Source organism: Choloepus didactylus, chromosome 23 (assembly GCF_015220235.1).
Source record: "Choloepus didactylus isolate mChoDid1 chromosome 23, mChoDid1.pri, whole genome shotgun sequence".
Lineage (NCBI taxonomy): Eukaryota > Metazoa > Chordata > Mammalia > Pilosa > Megalonychidae > Choloepus > Choloepus didactylus.
In genome coordinates, this window is record NC_051329.1 from 6,305,291 (window position 1) to 6,325,879 (window position 20,589).

At 46.5% G+C, this 20,589-nt stretch overlaps 1 protein-coding gene and 1 pseudogene across 3 annotated transcripts in view; both read right to left on the minus strand.

The window, feature by feature from the left end:
- TMEM132B (transmembrane protein 132B) overlaps window positions 1-20,589 on the minus strand; it is a 398,454-nt gene that overhangs the window by 207,838 nt on the left and 170,027 nt on the right. The gene's annotated exons all lie outside the window — the stretch shown is intronic.
- LOC119519174 lies at window positions 12,688-13,957 on the minus strand (annotated as a pseudogene).

A 20,589-nucleotide genomic window follows, 5' to 3' on the forward strand; every position in this document is an offset into this window, starting at 1 on the left:
GACCCTGCCCATTCCAGGTGGGTCTTAATAGACTTTACAGGCGTCCTCTATGAGAGGATAAAAGGCAGAGACACTTTGAAGAGAGCTCAGAGGCACTTAGGCAGAAAAGCCCTGGAAGAGACAAGCAGAGAAGCTAAGAGAGAAGCTAAGATATGTAATCCAGAATTTGCCCCTGGGAGAAGCTACGAGAGAAGCCCAGAGACATTTTGGAGAAAGCCACGGAAACCAGAAGCTAAACCCAGGAGAGGCCCAGCAGATCCCAGCCATATGCCTTCCCACGTGGCAGAGGAACCCCAGATGCCAGCAGCCTTTCTTCAAAGAAGGTATCGTCCTGTGGATGCCTTAATTGGGACATTTTCATGGCCTTAGAACTGTACATTTGTGAACTAATAAACCCCCATTGTAAACGCCAATCTGTTTCTGGTATACTGCATTTCGGCAGCTTTACCAAACCAGAACAGAAGCTAAAAGAACGAGATGAATAAGGTGACAATTTATGTGCAGGTCTCACCAAAAGTGAGCTGTCCCCTTTCTCCAGACTCAGTCATGTTACTATGGATACGAGAGCAGCCCTGGCAAGTGAAACCTTCCAGCCGGGTGTTCCCGAGTGCAACAGATGCTACAAGGAAGCAGCTCCCCCACCCCAGGGCATGATGTAATCGACATCCATCCCAAGTCCTGAGTTGATTTCTTCAAGTCAGTTCAGTTTCTTTCAGGGTGTTACTCTATTCCCTGACTACCTATAATTAACTTCAAAAATATTTGTCCTTTAGCAACGGAATATGCCTCTTGAGAGTAACCTGGGTTGCCGCCAAGGGAGGATTGGCACTGCATTCAGGGAGCTAATAATAAGGCCAGGTACACGCACCTCTTTTCCCTCGAAAATTCAGCCCCCCACCTCCTGGTCTTTGGATGACTGTTGCATACTGAAAGAGCATCTTATGCATGATGATCACAGGTTAGCTTCTGGGTCTGAGATTGAGCCTCTCGTAGAATGCAGCAGTGAGCTGGGTTATTCACATGCAAACACGCAAGCTGCCATTTTTTGATATCTGAGCTCCAGTATTATAGTACACTGTGTGCTATCCGGTTGCAATACAATTTCTGACACCATTTCCATAATAGCACAATTTACATACAGATGGCAAATAAATAAAACCTCTCTGCAGCTCGGGCTGTGGTTCTTCTGGCCAGCAAATCCTATCAGGGACTTCACTAACCTGCTCAGTGATGGAAATGTTCTATCTGATCTTAGGGAGTTCAGTTGGGCAAGCCAGCCCTGCCACAAAATGAGATTTAACTCCCGACATTTTTCTGCAACATGAAGCCAACAAATTGGGTTTCTTCTGCATGCAGTGTTAGAAATAGCCGCTGTAACTCATTTCTCATTCTAGCCTCAAATCGTCTCTTTTTTTCTCTCCATTTTCTTTAATAGCATGTAATTGCAATTAACTAGCGAGCACCAAGGAGTGGGAGTTGGCCAGCTAACCACACAAGGTTGCCAAGGTGAAGGGGAGGTGGGGGGGTCTCTGCGATGGAAGTGCGTTAGGAAGCCCTGACTGAAACCCCCAGAGAAGTCGCTCGTGAGACCTCCTTCTGCACACCTCCCTGTTTTTCAAGAAAACATCTGGGACTAGTTACCAGTGAAAACCAAGCCACCTTCTAAATGTAGACAAGGAAAGAAATGTGTTTGCAGGGCAGCTGAGCAAGGTCTGCACCACACCAACCAACTGCTCCTGAGAATTGAGGCTAAGGAAGAACTCCGTGCCCCTGAGGAGAATTTAAGTAGCCAAGTCGTCTCAGATCTAAGGTCTTCAGGGAAAATACAGGGAAAAGACGGTCTTGGTCTCATCTTACTTTTTGTACTATTTTCCCCATCCCTTCAGTCCCAGAGGAAAAGCCCCAAGGAGGACATCCAAGTCCAGAGCAAGATCCTCTGCACTGAATGAACATCTGCCTAGCAGTGACACCAATGAATCAAGCCAGACCAAGAATAAAAACTCTGCTCTTGAAAGTTTCAAACTGGTGATGAAAGAGAATGAGGACAAGAGTAAGGACATTTTCTCCAGAAACTTCTAAGTTGACAGATAATTGTACTTTGGGCTACTTTGTGGCTTTCCATCATAGGGCGCTGTGATGGTTCATTTCATGTGTCACTTTGGCTGGGCAATGGGGTCCAGTGCTGTGGTCAGACTCTAGCCTGGATGTTGCAGGAAGGCCTCTGTGGATGTGGCCGGCATTTGCAGCCAGGTGACTTTCAATAAAGGCAACGGCCCTCGATCAAGGGAAGGTGCCTCCTCCAATCAGTCAGAAGCCTTAAAAGAAAAGTTGGAGGTTTCTGGAGAAGAAATTCTGCCTCGAGGCAGCACGATCACCTCTTGCCTGGTTTCCAATATGCTGATGCCCTACCAAGTTTGATTTCCCAACTGCCATGATCACATTAGCCAACTCCTTAAAACAGACATCTAAGACGTGCATAAACGGTCATATCTAAGATGTAAGGACGCAACTGTCCCCACTGACTGAGCTCCACAGTTCCTGGCCCTGGGGATACCTGTCTCCACCCTTGTGGAGCTGGCATTCCAGTGTGGGGGGAGCAGGCAACAAGTAAGCGGATGAATAAATACCTCAGTGGTGAACATATGTGAAGGCTATGAAGAAAATAAGGCTGGATGACGGAAGAGTGGCCAGCAGAGGAGACCACTTTGAGATGCCCAGAGAAGGCCAAGGGCAGAAAAGTGAATGGTGAGGAGAAGTCACCCTGCAGAGCTCTCAGGGAAGAGCTTTCCAGGCACAGAGAACAAGGAGGTTCCCTGAGACGGGAATAAGCTTGCTGGGTTCCAGGATCAGACAGAAGCAGAGTGTGTCTCAAACACAGTGAGCAAGTGGGGGGTGATGGGAACGTGGTGGGAGGTGAGGTCAGGGAGGAGGGCGGCCTTCTAGGGACACACGGCTTGGCGTTTTACTCGCCTTGTGCCCTCCCTTAGGTCACCATCAAGCCCGCTGCAAGTGTACAACAGGAAAGGTGTCCTTTTTCCTTTTCACACCTGCCTTTCTGCTTTTGACCCAATCAGAAAGACAAATACCATAAATAAAACACTATCAATTGCAATCCCAACCAATGCAGAATGGGCTTCCTTATTTTCACTTCTTCCATCTGGAAAAACAGCTCCCAACACTGGTCCTGGCATCCCAACCCCAAGGGCAGGCAGAAAGTTCCTCTGACTAAACCCAGAGAGGCACAAGGGCAGGTTAGATTCCAAGTCTGAGACTGAGTTTCTGTAGAAGCATTCAGAGGGCTTCCCATTTAGAGGGAAACAGCCAGTGTATTTATTAAGTAGCAGGTGCAACTGCATTGCCGTCAGTGGAGAGAAATCATTACTGGGGACCCCCGGGGTAAGTGGCAAGTTTTCCCATTCCGGATTTCAAATTTAATTCAACTCCAGGGCTACGTCATGAACTCCAACAGGCTGCCAGCCCTGTGCTGGGGACAAAGACATCACCAATTCAGCATCCCCTGTCTGCAAGAAGCTTGGAAGCAAAAAGCCTGACACAAATTCAGTTAATTCTAATATGTCGGATAAATGCCAGAGCAGAAGTTTGAACAAAATGCTCTGAGAACAAAGAGGAGTGCATGCTTAATTCCTTGCAGGTTTAGACCACTAAGTTAGAGAAAAATGCAATTTTTCCCAATTAGAAATTATACCTGACCTTAAAATTATAGATTATAGGTTACGCCATGACACTATTCATTATCTTCTTCTTTCCTGGCGTGAAGTGATTTTTTTTCCTGAAATCTTCTGTCTACATGGCAGCTTTTTAATGGAACTAACAGCGAGATGAATGGAACACTACACTTTTATTGGAAATCTGATGAAATTATCACCAAACAATAGCCCACCCGTCAGGATGAAAGGTCATAGACAGTAGTCTGCATCTCTGATTAGCACCATTTGCTTTGAATTTCTTTAGAATTACTCACTGCACAAGTCATCGAGGGCAACGATGAAACGTGGAAAAGGCAAATGGAACTGGCTCCACATAAACTAATTACATGCAGCAGGTCCACAGGGCACACAATTACTTATTCTTCTCTTACATAGCAGTCTCTAAAGTGAGTAGTAAAAGTAGGCTGGCTGCCCACTTGTGTCCTGAAAATCCCCAAGGCCCCCAGAAAACAGCTCCACGTTATGACCAAGGCACTGGGCTTTCCTTCAGCATTTGAGGGTGTCCAGGTGCTCTCAGCTTTAAGGAAGAAAATATTCCTTATACTCCACTGACTCCCCTTCCTCCACTCCTCTTGCCAAATGCTGAATGACACACTAAAAGCTGTAGCCTTCATTCTACCCATCAAACATGTGGGAAACCCTGCTAACTGCTTGCTTAATCTCCATTCTCCATTTCTTCCCTACCAAGAAAACCCTTACCTGTGGAGGAATGGCAATTTGACCAGTTAAACACTTACTATCCCCTGCCTCGCGGGGGATGGCACACAGTTCTGGCCATTGAGCAAGAGACAAAAGATGTTGGCTGACACTTCTGGGGAAATACCTCAAAAGAGGAGAAGACTCAGGTGTGCTGATTTTTTTTTGCCCCTCATCCTCCTTCCTTCCCTCTGTGTGAAATATAGATGTGATGGCCACAACAGCAGCAGCCACATTGTGAACCTGAGGAAAAGGACAAGAGGCTCCTACAGTCCCAGATGCTCTGGCATCCTGAACCACCAAACCAAAACCTGTGACATTCTTGCCTTTCCCTATGTATCACTACCTGTTGAAGTCCATATTCTTTGGGGTTTCTATTACAGGCAGCTGATTGTAATCCCTAATAAATCTCATATATCACTCACCCCAAAGCCCTTCCAGTCTGGCTTTTATTCCCAGAAGTTCATTAAACAGCTTACTAAGTCACCACTGGCCTCTACATGTAAAATGCAAAGGATAACTTTCACTTCCCTTGTCTGATCTCTCAGCAGCATCACTTCTTGTTTACAAGCAGTCTCTTCCCTTGGCCTCTGTGAGGTCCCACTCTCCCGCTTCTCCTCTACCTCTCTGGTGGCTCCTTTGACTACTCTTCTTTGTCAGTTTTCAACTGTTAAATGCTGGTGTTCCCCAGTCCTCAGCCACAAGCCCTCTACTCTCTCTTCTCATGATCTGCCCTGAGGAAATCGCATCCTCCCCAATTCTTCAATCATCATCAAACTGCCAAAACTCCTAAGAGTCTATCCTAGGCAGAAGACCCCTGCTGAGCTCCTGCCCGCACAGCCAGCTGCTTTCCCACTGCTCCAGGGGCAGGTCCCACAGGCTCCTCACGCTCCACGCATCCAGAACGAAAACCAGGATCCTCCTCTGCACCAAGAGGATCCAGCTGGGAGAACAGAAACAACTCTTTTTACCTCAGCAGAGGGAACTTCATGCAGGGAACTGGTCACATGGATGAAGAAAGGTGAGAACTTCAACAGGAGGTGTGGAAGGAACCCACCCTTGAGCAACAGCAAGGAGCCACTCCGCCCTCTCGGCTGGAGAGACCCAGGAGCAGGGGGCATCACCCAAAAGTCTTGGGGTGAGGCCGGGTGATGGAGCCAGAACCCTGGCAGGTCCTGCTCACAGGGCATCTGCGTCCTCCAGGAGAAAACCCCAAAGAGCAGAAGCAGTCTCGGCCCAGGACACATCAGATAGCAGAATGCGAGGGAAGCAACGGTCCCAGTTTCTCCACTCCTCCCAACCCCACCTCCAAAATCGCACTACTGCCCCCATTGGGTGAATCAATCGAACATACTAAAAAAATTATGCTGTCAACAACTCTGGCCAAACCCTGGACCCCGTTCATGCAGAGCTGCCTCAAGCATCTCAGCTATGACAAAAGATCCAGACTGAGATCGGAGACGTGACCCAGAAAAAGAGATGCAGTACAAGTCCAACCAGATCAGTGGCCTGCTGAAACAAAAGAAACAGCACTCATGGGGGAACAACATCAGAGCCCAGAATCACCACAATTTAACCATAATACCCCAGATAAAGTCCAGAGTTACCCAAAATATGAAGACTCAGACATGAGGGGTAGGGAAGTGGTGTCGCCAAGCTGGCATGTCAGACTTGCTGGTGAACACAAAGAGCACAGGAAGGGCAGAATCAACTTCCTCAAAACTCTGGATGATGACTGAGGGTAGAGAACAAGGTGCTTCAAGCTGGACGCAGGCAATTTCCTTCCCAACGGCACCACCAGCTGATGTTCCGCTGTATCCATCGGGCCTTCCTGCCTCATCACTGGCTGATGTACCGCATGTCCCTCTGGGCTCCAGCAGGGTTTAAGGAAAGGATGATTGACCAGATGTGGACAGCGGGGAAAGGACCAAAAAGGGATGGAAAGCAGCCCAGGGCTGGACACAGTGGGGAGGCCTGTTCGGTTGAGAACTGAATTGGTAGCTTTATTTTAATTAACTTAGATTTTAAACCTATACTCAAGTAAGCATGTTTGCAACAATTTGGGTGCATGGATCACCCTTACTGCCCCTAGGTCTAAGAGGACAAGAGAAGGGAACAAATAGGAGATATGGAGCGAACTGGAGAAGGTGCTGGAACCACAGGGGCGGGACCACTCCCAGGTGCGAGAGCTGTGGATGGAGGGGCATGCCCAAACCACAGCCCAATGCGAAGGCCAAGGAGGACAGGCTGTCCCAACTCGTCACTCTCCAGGCATTCTCTGTCCTCTATCAGTACCTGCCATTGGCCAAACAAAGCTGGATGGTAGAGACCAAGAAACCTTAGATGGTCAGCTCCCCAGGGAGGGGCAGGGCAGAGCGGGGTGGGGAGTGGATACGGAGGTGCAAAGAAGAGAATCCATCCACGTGGTCACTAACTGTGATGTACTGGGCTGAAGCCCACTTAGAATTCTGACACGCATGTGCACATATGCACAGACACATGCATGCGTGCATGAGCACACACACACAAGCATGCCTTGCACGCACGCGCACACACACAAGCATGCATAGACACACACGCACATGCATGCACAGGCACGTACATACACTCACACAAAATTACCCAAAGATGTTCCAGCGGCCAGCCTGGCTCTGACAGCCAGTGACTTTCTAGGGAAATTGGGAATAAAACAGGATATAAACTACTACCTCTTCAGAACCTTCTGTAATGTTAGAATTCAGCCCCTTTACCCCATCACAGGTGTGATGTTTCCTGTTAGAGAGCTGCACCGTCCAATACGGTAGCCACTGAGCCCTTGAACTGCAGCCAGTGAGACTGAGCAACTCAATTTTTTATTTTAACTCATTTAAATTTAAAAACTAAGACTCTATTTTCGGAAAAATTTTAAGTATGTTTAGAACAACTTGGGTACATGATTCTACTTTTTCAACTGCAACTTTTATAAAATCTAAAATACAAATTATTATCAATGGAAATTTAGCATCCAAATTGAGAGGGACTACAAGTATAAAATACACACACAGGACCTCAAAGATTGAATATGGTAAAAAAGGATACAAATTATCTCACTGGTAGTTTTCATATTGATTCATATAATATGTGGGGTATAGTGCATTACATGAAATGTATTACCAAAATTAATTTCACCTGCTGCTTTTTCTTGTTTTTAAATGCGGCTACTGGAAATATTTTAATTACACATGTATCTCATGCATATTTTTATGTGACAGCACTGGTCTACAGCAAAGAAAACCCAGCCCAGGCTTTGTGTAGGTCTTAGTTAAACTACTGCCTCTAGCTTATTCCGTGTCCTTGAGCAACACTTAGGCTCTTAGTCGTAGATGTGTAATCATAATCGTAGTCAACAAGAAACATAATATTAATTGCTGTCACTTACTGAGGGCTGATTCTGGGCTGGGCCCTGTTCCAAATGCTTTACCTGTATGAATTCATTTAATTCTCACAACCACCCGATGAGACGGACGCTATCATAATCTTCATTTCGCAGGAGGGAGCTGGGGCATAGAGAAGTCCTGGGATCTGCCCGAGGTCATGGGGCTAGAGGGGGGCAGACCTAGATGGGAGCCTGGCCAGCCTGCTGCCTAGTCCAAGCTCTGAACTTGGCCCGGCTACCTCTGTCCCAGAGAGATGCCCACCCCGCTCCAGGAGGCAGGTCGAGGATGCTGACCACAGAGCTGCACCAAGTACCAGGAAACAGAGACGCAGCGCCCGCTGCAGTGCTGGGAATGGTGCCCCCCAAAAGGTACGTTTCCCTGGAAGCTGCGCACGCGACCTCACTGGGAGAAAGGGTCTTTGCAGATGTAATTAAGGTAAGGCTCTTGAGACGAGACCACCCTACATTAGGGTGGGCCCTGGGTCCGATGACGAGTGTCCTTATCCATGAAGAGAAGGGAAAGAACACAGAGAGAAGGGGGTGGTTTGTGGTCCTTTGACAGCAGCCGGTGCCCGGCACGGGGCGGCACTGGGCAGGGAGAAGGAAGGGCCTGAGCCAGCACGCAATGCCCGCAGAGAAGTGGCCCTGCCACAGACAGGACCCGCGAGGATACAGGCCCTGAGTGCAGGCTGTTCCGCCGCTGTAACCACTGCAGCCTCCTTGCCTGGTGGCCAGGATAAAGTGACAGCACATCTAAAGGACTCAGCACAGTGCTTTAGCACCAAGTGTTCACAAAATTATCAGCCAGCACCGTAATCTAGGTGCAGCCCAGTTTTCCAAATGTGACCCAAGATAAAGCTTAAGCAGCAGACCAAAATCCCCTGTGCAGAAGCCTCGAGCATCTGAGATTTACACTCACTCCCTGCAGTCTGCACTGGGGTTCACAGATTTGGGGATAAGTACTGTGTACTGATTAACAGAAACATGCTCCCTAAAGCAGCCCGTAACATTTGGAACTCAGTCAACACACTGTGCAGGTTACAGTTTGTTCAGGAAATAATTGCCTGCCTTCCTTCCTGAGCGCTACCAAAATCGAAGCTCTAAGCTCTAGACTTTATCTGGGCTCCAATTCAGAGCATCTGTGTCTATGCAAAGTTTCAAGAGAAATCTTGAGTTTTATCCTAGAAAAAAATATTAATAAGGCCTGAATTTTTGGTGCTTCTTGGGGAATATTCATCGAACAGGTTGCTATTTTTAAGTGTGAAATTTTAACTAAGCACTGAAATGTTTATAGCATGCTGAGTGAAATAAGCAAGGCACATAAGGACAAATACTGTAGGCTTTCACTTACAGGAAGTATCTGGAAATAGCAAATTTGCAGAGACAGAAAGTAAATTAGAGCATACTAGGGGAGGAGGCAGGCAGGAAGGGGCAGTTGTTGCTTGGTAAAGACCATTTTTTTGAAATGTTTATAGAAGCTTTAGTCATAACTGCCAAAAATGGCACACAAGATGTGTGGCAGCCCAGGGGTCGGCACCCCTCCCCATTAGGGAAAAGGGCAAAGCCTTGCGCTGCAGCAGTCGCGTGACCGGAACCCAGACGTGGAAGGTCATGGGCGGAATCACTGTTGGTGATCAACTTTCAGGAGCCCCAGCTGAGGCTTCCTGGTAACCCGATCTAGTGAGGCCGTGCTGATCCATGTAAGGCACACCTCTTCCTATGGTTTGTGAGATCACTGACTTCCATTTCCCAGTTGGCTCCCATTGGGAAAAATCCTCCTGTAGATAAGTCCCTAGTTAAAATCCATGGTGAGCTCTTTGCCTGGTGTGTTCTCTGGTCTTGGGGTTGAGTCCAGCTGGACCAAGATATCTTTTAAAAGGTGAATGGATAAACAAAGCATGGTACATCCATACAGTGAAATATCATTCGGTGATAAAACGGAAACGAGCTCTCAGGCCATGAAAAGACATGGAGGAACCTGAAATGCATCTTGCAAAGTGAAAGAAGCCAGTATGAAAAGGCTACGTATGCATGATTCCAATTTTATGACATTCTGGCAGAGGCAAAACCAGAGAGACAGTGAAAAGATCAGTGGGTGCAGGGGATACGGGGAAGGGGAGGAGGAAGAGGTGGAGCCCAGGGGATTTGGGGGACAGAGAAACTTCTGTGGGATACTGTGATGGTGGATACGTGACATTATGCACTTTTCAAAACCCACAGAAGTGTGCAATGCAAGGAATGAACCCTAATTAAACTATGGACTTCGGTTAATAATAACATATCAATAATGTTCCGTCAGTTGTACTATACCACACTGATGCCCGGGAAGCCAGGTGGAGGGTACAGATGGGAACTCTCTGTACAATCTGCCTAATTTTTCCATAAACCTAAAAGTGCTCTAAAAAATAAAGTCAATTTAAAAAAAAACCTAACCATTAATATTATTCACATTCAAAATGTGACATAACAGGGATAAAGTTTCCCTGGATCTCTCTTAGCCTCGGAGATATTATATCAGGAGTGGGGAAAAAATTCTTAACATTTCAAACTTTCTTGCAACAGTAACAAAGCCTGACCTGACTCCAGCCTGGCTCTGCTCAACCACCAACACCCTTTCCCCTCCAAGCCACATTTTACAACCTTTTGCTAAAAGGCTTTCCAGTGCAGAGTCAGATTTAGATGCCAGTGTTTAACAGAAACTATTTTGGCATCAGAGAATAATAAATTCAACTTTTGTTCGTACTGGCCCCTCTATAATATGCAGTCCAAAATAGCAAAGTAACAAATGAAAATCACCCACATCTGCCCCCTTTCCATACATTTTCAGCTCTGAAATTAGATCTGAGCAAATCTTGTTTACATTCCTGCTTCGATCAGGAGCCTCATCTGAGCCAGAATGAAATATGTTACATTTCATTCATGAAAGACATGATTAAACAGACAATCAGTTATGTTAGGAAACAACACATCTCCCGGGGCCTAAAAAAATTATTTTATTTTGAAAGACTGAATATACAAATGGACGACGACAATAAATGATGATACATCTCTGACCCACAGCTCTGCAGCAGGCGGCCCACCACGGGCAGACTTGGTCAGTAACTGCCAATTTCCCTGGTTTTTTTGCCGTTCCCTCCAACCCAGGAACCTACCAAAGGAAGCCAAACGTGTTCCCTTAGCCAATCACCGAAGACGCCCCGCTTCTAAGCAGTGCGTCTCCAGCTCCCCCATGCCAACCACCTCTGACTGCCACCTGCCCTTTCACTCACTGGAAAGCTTCCCCACTCCCCGGCCTGCCTTGGAATCTGCCAAGCACAAGTGGTGGAGGTTGACTCCCTTGCTCTGAAGAGAGAGTCTCTGCTTGTGCTCATTGAGATGTATAAGAATTAAATTAAGTTTAACTTTCACATAGGGTGGGGGCAGTTCAGGGGTTGGCAGAAGGTTTAGAAGCCAAGCTGTAATCGGTGGCCGGTCCCCCTATTTATCCGCCCACTATCCTTGCAAGGTGGAGTCTCAGGGTAGAGGTTCCTAAATAGTTTCATAACTTGTTACCAAACTAGCTCAGACTGACTCTGCAGTTAAAGAACAAAGGAAAGAGACCACCTAAGCACAGAAGTGGTGTCAGTGCCTAATACGGGCATAACAATTATAGTCAGGGGTGGAGACTTGTTTCAAATGTTCCTTGTTTCAAATGTTTCAAGTTCAGGCCAGAGACTTTTTCAAATGTTTCAAATTTGACCAGGCTAGTTAGGCCTGTGGAATAGAATGTAACCTGTGAAGTATCCAACCACTGGAGAAACAGGGGAGGGATGGACAGACTTGTGGGTTAGGTGTAGGGAATAAATACTGCTGGGTTTATTGTTTGGGGCGCCAACCCACTCCCTTTTTGGTTGAGCACCTGTTCTTGCAAGATGGTGAATAAATTCTTTCCTTCTCCACAACTGGGTGAGCATGTATTCCTTTGTAGGTATAGTGCTTGTTTCTCACAGATGGTCTTCACTTATTTCCACAACTTCAATGTGTTTCCCTCCAGCCATAAAATAAGTAACTTTTCGAAGCATAATAAATAATAGCCCTACCTATGACAGCATGAAAACAAGAAACTCTACATGACAACCCACAGAGGTTTGCTGGGTGACGTCCAGCCTCCCTCCAGACAAGCGAACAGCCCAGATGAGTTCAAAATGGGCTCCCTCGACTCACACAGACAGGCCGCACCCTAATTCCACCACTTCCCCACTGCAGGACCTCAGAAAGGCAACCCCTAACCTCTCCAAGTCTCAGTTTCCACATCCCTAAAATGGATGCAAATAAAACTTACTTTGTATGGTGGCTGTGATAATACAGGGGGAGAAAGCATACAAGGGTTAACACAGAACCTGGGACAAGTACATAGTAAATAATAGTATCAGCTAACACATACTGAGCACCTGCTGTATGCAGGCACCCTTATAGGGCTTTACATAAAGTAGCTGATTTACTAAACAGGGCCAGTGATGACAGGGGGTGGTAGTTTCACTTCCTGATACACCCACTGCTCACTTCTGACTCCCCCCAACACACAGCAAATGAGCTGGCAATTGTCTGTCTGCAAAGATCAGAATCTAGCCCCTCTCTTTTCTCCAATACTACATCAGGAGTTTCAAAATACAAATGCCCACAAGAGCCAGATGGATAACATACATGAACGAAGCGGGTGAGGCCCGAGACAAAAGGGAGTGGTGGGGCCTGGGGTGAGCTAGACAACATGTGATGCATCTAAACAGGGCCTTTCTCCCTGTCTTTTTGATCTGGTCTTTATTCAAAATAAGGTGTCCAACATGATTTGACTTTTACGGAATAAGCAATTTAAGCAGCAGGCTTCTTTTCTTCTGTGGTCAGTTTCTTTCTGCTGGCTTCTTGGTGGCCACAGCCTGCCCTCCTGTCTTCCCCACTGGAGGCTTCTTGCCTGGAACCCTCCTGTCATCCGATTTGGCCTCTAGTGCTGCTGCAGCTTTACCCACCCTGGGTTTGTGATTCCTGGCCTGGTGAACAATGGTGTTTTGGCGCACAGTCTTTGCACCTACAATGGTGTTTTGGCGCACAGTCTTTGCACCTGGGTCTAGTTTCAACATGACTCTCAGGTTTTTCAGTGGGTTCTTCTTTAGGACTCAGCGATGCATCTTCTGGTGTGGTGCTCGATGGCTCGTTGGACCTCTGGGCTTTTGGAGACTCTGCTAAGGTCTGTATTCATCATCTTGTGCATCAGAAGGTTGTAGTGACTCTTGACAGCAGCAGCTTTAGCCAAGTGCCACACAGGTCATCTAACCTGCAGAAAGCACTTTCAGTCCAAACGCAGAAACGTCCCACGTGCCCACCGGGGGCAAGTTTCACATGTTCACCTTGCTCACATTAAGCAGAGTAATTACAGGGGTGTTTCTGAAGGCCTGGAAGATACCACTGTCCTCATTATAGATGGTGCACAGTCCCCTGCACTGTATGCAACAACGGTTTCTTATTTTGCCCTTGCTAACACCCAATCACTAAGAGGCACAGACCTTTTTTCCGTCATTCCAGGCCTAAAGTTTCTTAAGAAGCAAAACAGCCTCCTTGGTCTTCCTGCGGCCTTCAACTTTATCTTCAACCACCAAAGGAGGTTCAGGAACTTCCTCTACACAATGACCTTTAGATGTGACCAGTGCTGGTAAGGCCGAGGCAGCCAGGCCAGAGCAGATGGCTATCGTTTCTGTGTTGTGTTTACTCTACGGTGCTATCAACACCATGTTTTGGTTGGTGCAAACATGCAACCTCCACGACACATATTTCCAAAAGTACCCTGGCCAGATCGGTGCATCCCACGGCCTCAAACTCTGGGAATTCAAGCCACAGCTCTGCCAGTGCCCCAGGACTCCACACTGGTTTGATGACCTGCCAACTCACAGACAGCACAGGGCTATCTGTTGTTTTTGTGCAAGTTAGTGTTTACAAAGTTCACAATATCCGATCTAATGGCAGCCATGAACACAGCAGGCAAAGCAACACTTTTGCTAGATGACTCCCCCTTTTCATAGTACACTGATATCAATGCACGAGCGCACGCCATGTCGGGGAGAGGAAAAGGCCACTCTCCTCTCAACCCAGCGGCTCCCACAAGAAAAGGGGAAAACCACTTTTTTTATTATTTTATTGAGATTGTTCACATACCATACAATCATCCAAAGATCCAAAGTACACAATCAATTGCCCCTGGTACCATCACACAGCTGTGCAACCATCAACACAATTAATTTTTTTTCAATTATTAGAACATTTTCATTACTCCAGAAAAGAAATAAAGACAAAAAAGAAAACTCGAATCCTCTCATACCCCTAACCAACCCCCTCCAGTATTGACTCATAATACTGGTATAGTACATTTGTTACTGTTGATGAAAAAATGTGAAAATACTACTAACTGTAGTACAGTTTGCAATAGGTATATTTTTCCCTATATAGCCCTCTTTTATTAACTTCTCAGTTATAGCGTCATACATTTGTTCTAGTTCTTGAAAGAGATTTCTAAGATTTGTACAGTTAATCATAGACATTGTCCACCACAAGATTCATTGTTTTATACATTCCCATATTTTGACCTCCAGCTTTCCTACTGGTGACATACATGACTCTGAGCTTCCGTTTCCACCACTTTCACACACCATTCGGCTCTGCTAGTTATTCTCGCAATAATGTGCTACCATCACCTCTGTCCATTTCCAAACACTTAAGTTCAACCTAGTTAAACATTCTGCTCATAATAAGCAACCGCTCCCCATTCTTTAGCCTCATTCTATAACATGGTAACTTATATTTCATGTCTATGAGTTTACATATTATAATTAGTTCATATCAGTGAGACCCTGCAATATTTGTTCTTATGTGTCTGACTTATTTCATTCAATATAGGGCCCTCAAGGGAGAAACCACTTTTTAATGACAGCCAAGTACTGCCACATTGCCAGATCTTCAAAACAGTTTCAAAGAAAACGGTTTATGAAATCTCCCTATTGGTGGAAGTTGGTAGACCTTTTAAAATTTTTTAAAGAATGCCATGAAAAGGTGAATAAGGCACTCAGTTTATGAACTCTAGATCCTTCTCCTTTGGGACAGTATCAGGGTCCCACAAGTAAAGTTTACATAAAGATGTGGGAACATTCCTTTGGCTAAATTGCCTCCTTGTCCCTCTCCCTCTTCTGCCCCTCCAGCTCTAAAGCCCAAGTAAGAATCTGAAACCCTGGAGGGCTCCCCAAAGGAAGAGGCCCTGGAGTCCAAAATCAAAGCCTCCTGGTCCCAGGCTCTGTTACCAGGAGGCCGACAGATCATGCTTTCAAGGCAAGGCAAAGTGTGTCTTAGAGTTAGTTCACTAAGCTCTAAGATTATACTTCCAAAGGAAAAAAAGTAAAACTTGAGGGGTTCCTACTAACCAGCAAGATAACATTTCAGGGCCCCTACAGTCGGGGTGCTTGCTGACCTTCTCTAAATTAAGCCTCAGCTCTGGCCTGGCCTGGGGCTGCAGCTGGTGCCCCGTGTGACCCTGAGAGATGAGGGGAGGGGTGTTGGAGGGGCAGCAGATGAAAGGCAGGGGCTCCACACCACCCCAGTGCCACAGTTCATGCCCTCCCCTCCCTAACCCTGTGACCTCTCTGTGCCTCAGAAAACTCAGGATAATAATGGTACTTGACACTGAAAGTTGTTTGTCCTGAGGGTTTAACGTGTTAATTCACATAAAGAACTTAGAACACCTGAAACATTCTACATCCTCAGTGAGTATTAGCTGGCACTGTTTATGCCACTTCCCTGGCCTGAAATGCCAGTCCCAACGAGACTCCAAGGCTTCCAGATCATCTTCCCTCCCTTCCCTTTCTTTTAAACTTCTTACCCAACAGGTTCTTGTATGCCAGGTATGGCAAGCAGCTTTTGTCTTACGTGTTAGTTCTCCAACATGGATTGATAAGAGGCTCCCTGGAGTAGTGGGAACCTGCTGCAGTCAACTAGTAATGTCTGCCAGGCCAGAGAGAGTGCTGCAGTCAATTGGTAAGGTCTACCATGGTGAAGGGAGTACTGACATCAGTTGGTAATGTCTGCCATGGCAGAAGGCTAGCTGAAGTGCTGCAATCAATTAGCAATGTCTGCCACGGCATAGGAAGGGGCAGCAGCAGAGCTTTCCTTGCCCTCTTTGGTATCTAGCAAGCAGCTGCAGGCTTTGCATTGAACCAACCTCTGTAGAGCTGGGTTCTGGGATTCACCAGTTCTCTGAGGACAGGAACTGGGTTTTAGACCACCTCACACCCACCACCAGAATGACAGGCCAGAGTCCACAGCCACCAAAGACTAACCCATGGGGCCCCATTAGGAACCTGGTACCTGCAGCCCACCTATCCCAACTGGGACCTCCAGAGCCTTGGAACCTGCTGACAGGGGTCTGAGCAAGCAGACCCCCAAATAGGAAAGATCAGGGCCTCGACCCGGGCCCTAAAAAGAGGGGCCAGAGTGGGCTGACAACTGACTATCCACTTCTCCATACCTGTGCCCTCAAAACAAGCCCCCCTCATGCTGGGATTGACACGTCCACCACCGCATCATCTGCAAGCCAGGGAAACAACCAGCTAACAGTCACTAGGGACTCTTAACGGGCCAGGTTCTAGTACTTTACTAATCCATGTAATCCTCACAGCCCCAGGAGCCAGAGACTTCATTATCCCCATCTCACAAAGGAGGAAACTGGGGCCCAGAGAGGTTGGGCGATTTCACACAGCCGGTACATCTGCCATATCCTACTGCCATCCAAGAGCCGCTGTGAGACAGGTTTGTCCACCCAGCACACAGCAGCCCATCCTTTTGCAATCCTAAAACTGAATCATTGTCATTCAGGTGGAGGCAGCTGGTTCATCATCTCAGAACACTCCTTCAATTAGTTAAAAATCTGAGTTCATTTTCAAAGTCCCCACTTACATGCAGTATTATGGATCCTGCCTGATGCAGCAACTGGGCAGCAGTAGGTTGAGACCACGGTGGGAGAGTTTTCAAAGCCTCCCTGGAACGGGAAGCACATGGACCACACGCTATGCTCTCAGAGCCACTGTTTTTAGTCCTGATCACACAACAGAATTTCCTGGGGCATTTTCAGAAAAGGGTGGTGCCCAGGGTCCACCACAGAAATTCTGGTTTACTTTGTCTGCAGCTGAACCCAGATGATGTTCATGGAAACCAGCTGTCTTGAAGAACAGTGTTTTCACTTTGATAAACACAAGGTAATGTGGCCATGTCAAAGAGTCGCTCTCAAAGATGGAAGCAGCACACATTAGTGGAGCACCCGACGCTGTGTGAGGCCCACCGTCACCCAAAGCCAATTCTCCAGCGATTTTCCTTCTGCTCTCTCTTGGAAGATGTCTCATGATCACTTCTTTCTGTCTCCAAACTTGTATTTCTACAAGTTTCCTGACTTACTATGGTAGGTAGAATAATGGCCTCCCAGAGGTGTCTACGTCCCAATCCCTGAAACCCGTCACCTTAAGAGGCAAAAGGGACTTTGCAGATGAGAAGTTAAGGGTCTTAGGAGGGGGAGGCTCTCTGGGGTTACCAGGTGGGCCCAATGTGATCACAGGAGTCCTCAGGAGAGGGAGGCAGGAGGGTCAGAGGCAGGGAAGATGTGACAACAGAAGCAGAGGATGGAATGATGTCGGGCCAGGAGCCAAGGAATGCTGGCAGCCTCCAGAAACCAGAAAAGAGCAAGGAAACATATTCTCCCCTAGAACCTCCAGAAGGAACACAGCCCTGCCGATCATGTTAGACCTCTAACCTGCAGAACCATGAGAGAAGAGCTTTGTGTTGTTTTAGCCACTAAGTTTGTGATAATTGTTAGAGCAGCAGTAGGAAACCCATACACTTATTTCCCAGCCTTCAGAACCCTTCTTCCAATCCACCCTGCCTGGAAGGCCAACTCCCAGCAAACCCCACATCCTGGCAGCCCCATCCCCACAATCACCAGAAGATGGCCTTGGTAAAGAGTCACAAGATGTGTGATGTCTCCTCTAGGTACCACAAATACAAAGATGAGCACGTGACCAAGCATTTAGGGAAAACAATGGCAAGCACAAACTCAAGCAGAGAAACTAACCCCTGACAACAAAAAATATATATTACACAAATAGAACAAGACTTTAGAATAAGTGTAATCAAAACCCTCATAGAGATGTGAAAGGATATTGTGTCCATAAGAATCAGTTAGAAATAACAGTAATGAAAATTTGTTGAAATTTCTTTTAAAACTCAGTAAATAATATCAACAGCAAAAAAATGACCCATGGAAATGCTGATTAATAAGCTTGAAAATCTGACTGGAAAATTCCCACAGAATACACAACAAATGTGCCAGAAGGAAAGAAAGTTAAAAGATAAGAAAAGGTCATAAAGGATAGATGGAAAAGTTCTAGCATCGTCCAAGAGGAAAAGATATCATAGAAGAACGTGTCCCCAAACTGAACAGAGGCACGGGTCCTCAAAGTGGAGGCCCACTAAGTGTCAACCCAGGGAAAGACTGGATGCTTCCAGGAGGAGGTGGTAAGCAATCAAAGCACCTAAACCTTAAGTTGACTCCAAAAAGTGTGACTGTAAGCAAACACAAACAACGGACCTAAATGAGAACATATGGGATGTGGCCAAGGTAATATTCAAAATTAAATGTGCAGCCTTAAATACATTATTAGAAAATAAGGAACACTGAAAAGAAATAAAGTTTCTTCAACTGAAAGAACTAAGAAGAGTCACCAAAGTAAATCCAAAGAAAAGAGGAGGAAAGGATTTAGTAAAACAGAAAACAAGGAATTTAAATGTTTAGTAAGATGGAAGTATTGATCAATAAAACTAAACTTTATTTCTTTGAAAAGGCCAACAAAATAGTTAAACTTTAACAAGTATGACGAATTTTTTTAAATGAGACAAGACAGAAATTAGAAAGAAGGGACATAACTACAAGTATAGAGGATCTTGTTTAAAAATTTGAGACTATTATATTCAAATACACATCAAATTTGGAAATCTAGTAAAATGCTCAGACAAGTCTGAAAAGTCATCCCAAAATGTTCTCTACAGAATTTGAAAATAGCCCATATGTCCATGCCCACCATCATACCATTTATGGAGGGAAAAATCAAATCTAAACAACTCTTCTTAGATCCCTCAGAGAACTGAGGCCACAGGGCAAACACTGCCCCAAACACTGGAGAATCACACTTTACCAGGATGGGAAACCACTGCTGGAGGCAGCCTCAGGTAGGAACACCCACCGACTTTTACCTTCAGATGTGAAGAAGAAATAAAGACTTCCTCCAACAAATAAAAATTGAGGGAATTTGTTGGCAACAGGCCTGCCCTGCAATACACATTGAAAGAAGTTCTTCAGAGAGAAGGAAAGAGATATTGGCCAGAACTTCAGCACCCCATCAAGAAAGGAAAAATGTCTGGGAAGGAATGTGAACACCAAAGGTGACCCTGAGAATGAGAATGTGAGACCACACCAGCCAGATGCACGCTTGAACTCCCAAACGAGAGACTCAGGGAAGAGGACAAATACACTCGGAGGGACTCACAGACACTGGTGGTTGCAAAGTGAGCGTAGGGGACTCAGAGGTACAGAATTAACACCACCAAGTCACAGAGTGAGAAGCCGTTCCCCTTTCATTCTGTTTCAGTCCTTCTGATGACATCAAGGAGAATGTCTAAGTTGCATGCACCACTCTAACACAAGCTGTGGTAGGTTAAGGCTGCTCACGAATTCTTAGCAATTCTTCCCATCAAGAGGTGGAACAATAAGGCCACCTCTTCTTGAATCTGGGCCGGCCTTAGTGACTGCTTAACCAATAGAAAGTGGTTAACACGTTCTGGTACTTAGGGCACGAGGTCATAATTAACCTCACAATGTCCGTTCAGACCTCTTAAAACACTCGCTCTTGGCACCCAGCTACTATGTCCAAAAAGGACAAGCCACAAGAAGACGTGACGTGTAAGCATGACGGTAACCAGCTCCAGGTGCCGTCCCGGCTACCAGCCAGCCTCCTTGCCCAGCCTAGCGAGAGCTGTCGTTAGCATCCAGCCCGACGCACCCTCAGATGACCGTGGCCCCTGCCGCTGCAGGAGAGACTCCCACGAGAACCACAGGTGATCCAAAACGGCCCCCAGAGCCAGAAGAGAGCAGTAAAATCACTGCCAGAAAAATCAAATTTAGATTTCTTCATGCATATATATGTATGTAAATGCAAAATAAAAGATTTTATTTTGATCTTGAAACTCATTATTTTTATATTCATTAATTCTGGGGAAGGGGCTGGTGTTTGAAAAGAAGGGTCAAATGAAACATTCCCTTGGATTCTTTGAATCCTTTCCACATGGAAACATTCACTTGTCCCTCCAGAACTGAAGTCTTCAGTTTTGCTGCATAGCCACCACTCCCACCCCGCCACACAGGGCATATTTACCCTCACTCTTTTGGGGGATCCTGGAGGGTCTGAGACATTAAAGGGGCTGCAGACGCTCACCTTGGACTCACCCTGCGGCTGGGTGAGGCGGGGGCTGCTTTACCTGCAGGATCTGCTTTACCTGCTGGATCGCTGGACGTCCCATCAATAGGGGGTGCTGGAGGGCACCTGAGAGGCAGGAGGCAGGTGCCCGGCTGAGACCCTCACCCGGTGCCCCCTGTTCACCCTTTGTGCTGAGAGGTGGCCCCGAGTCTTGTGGATG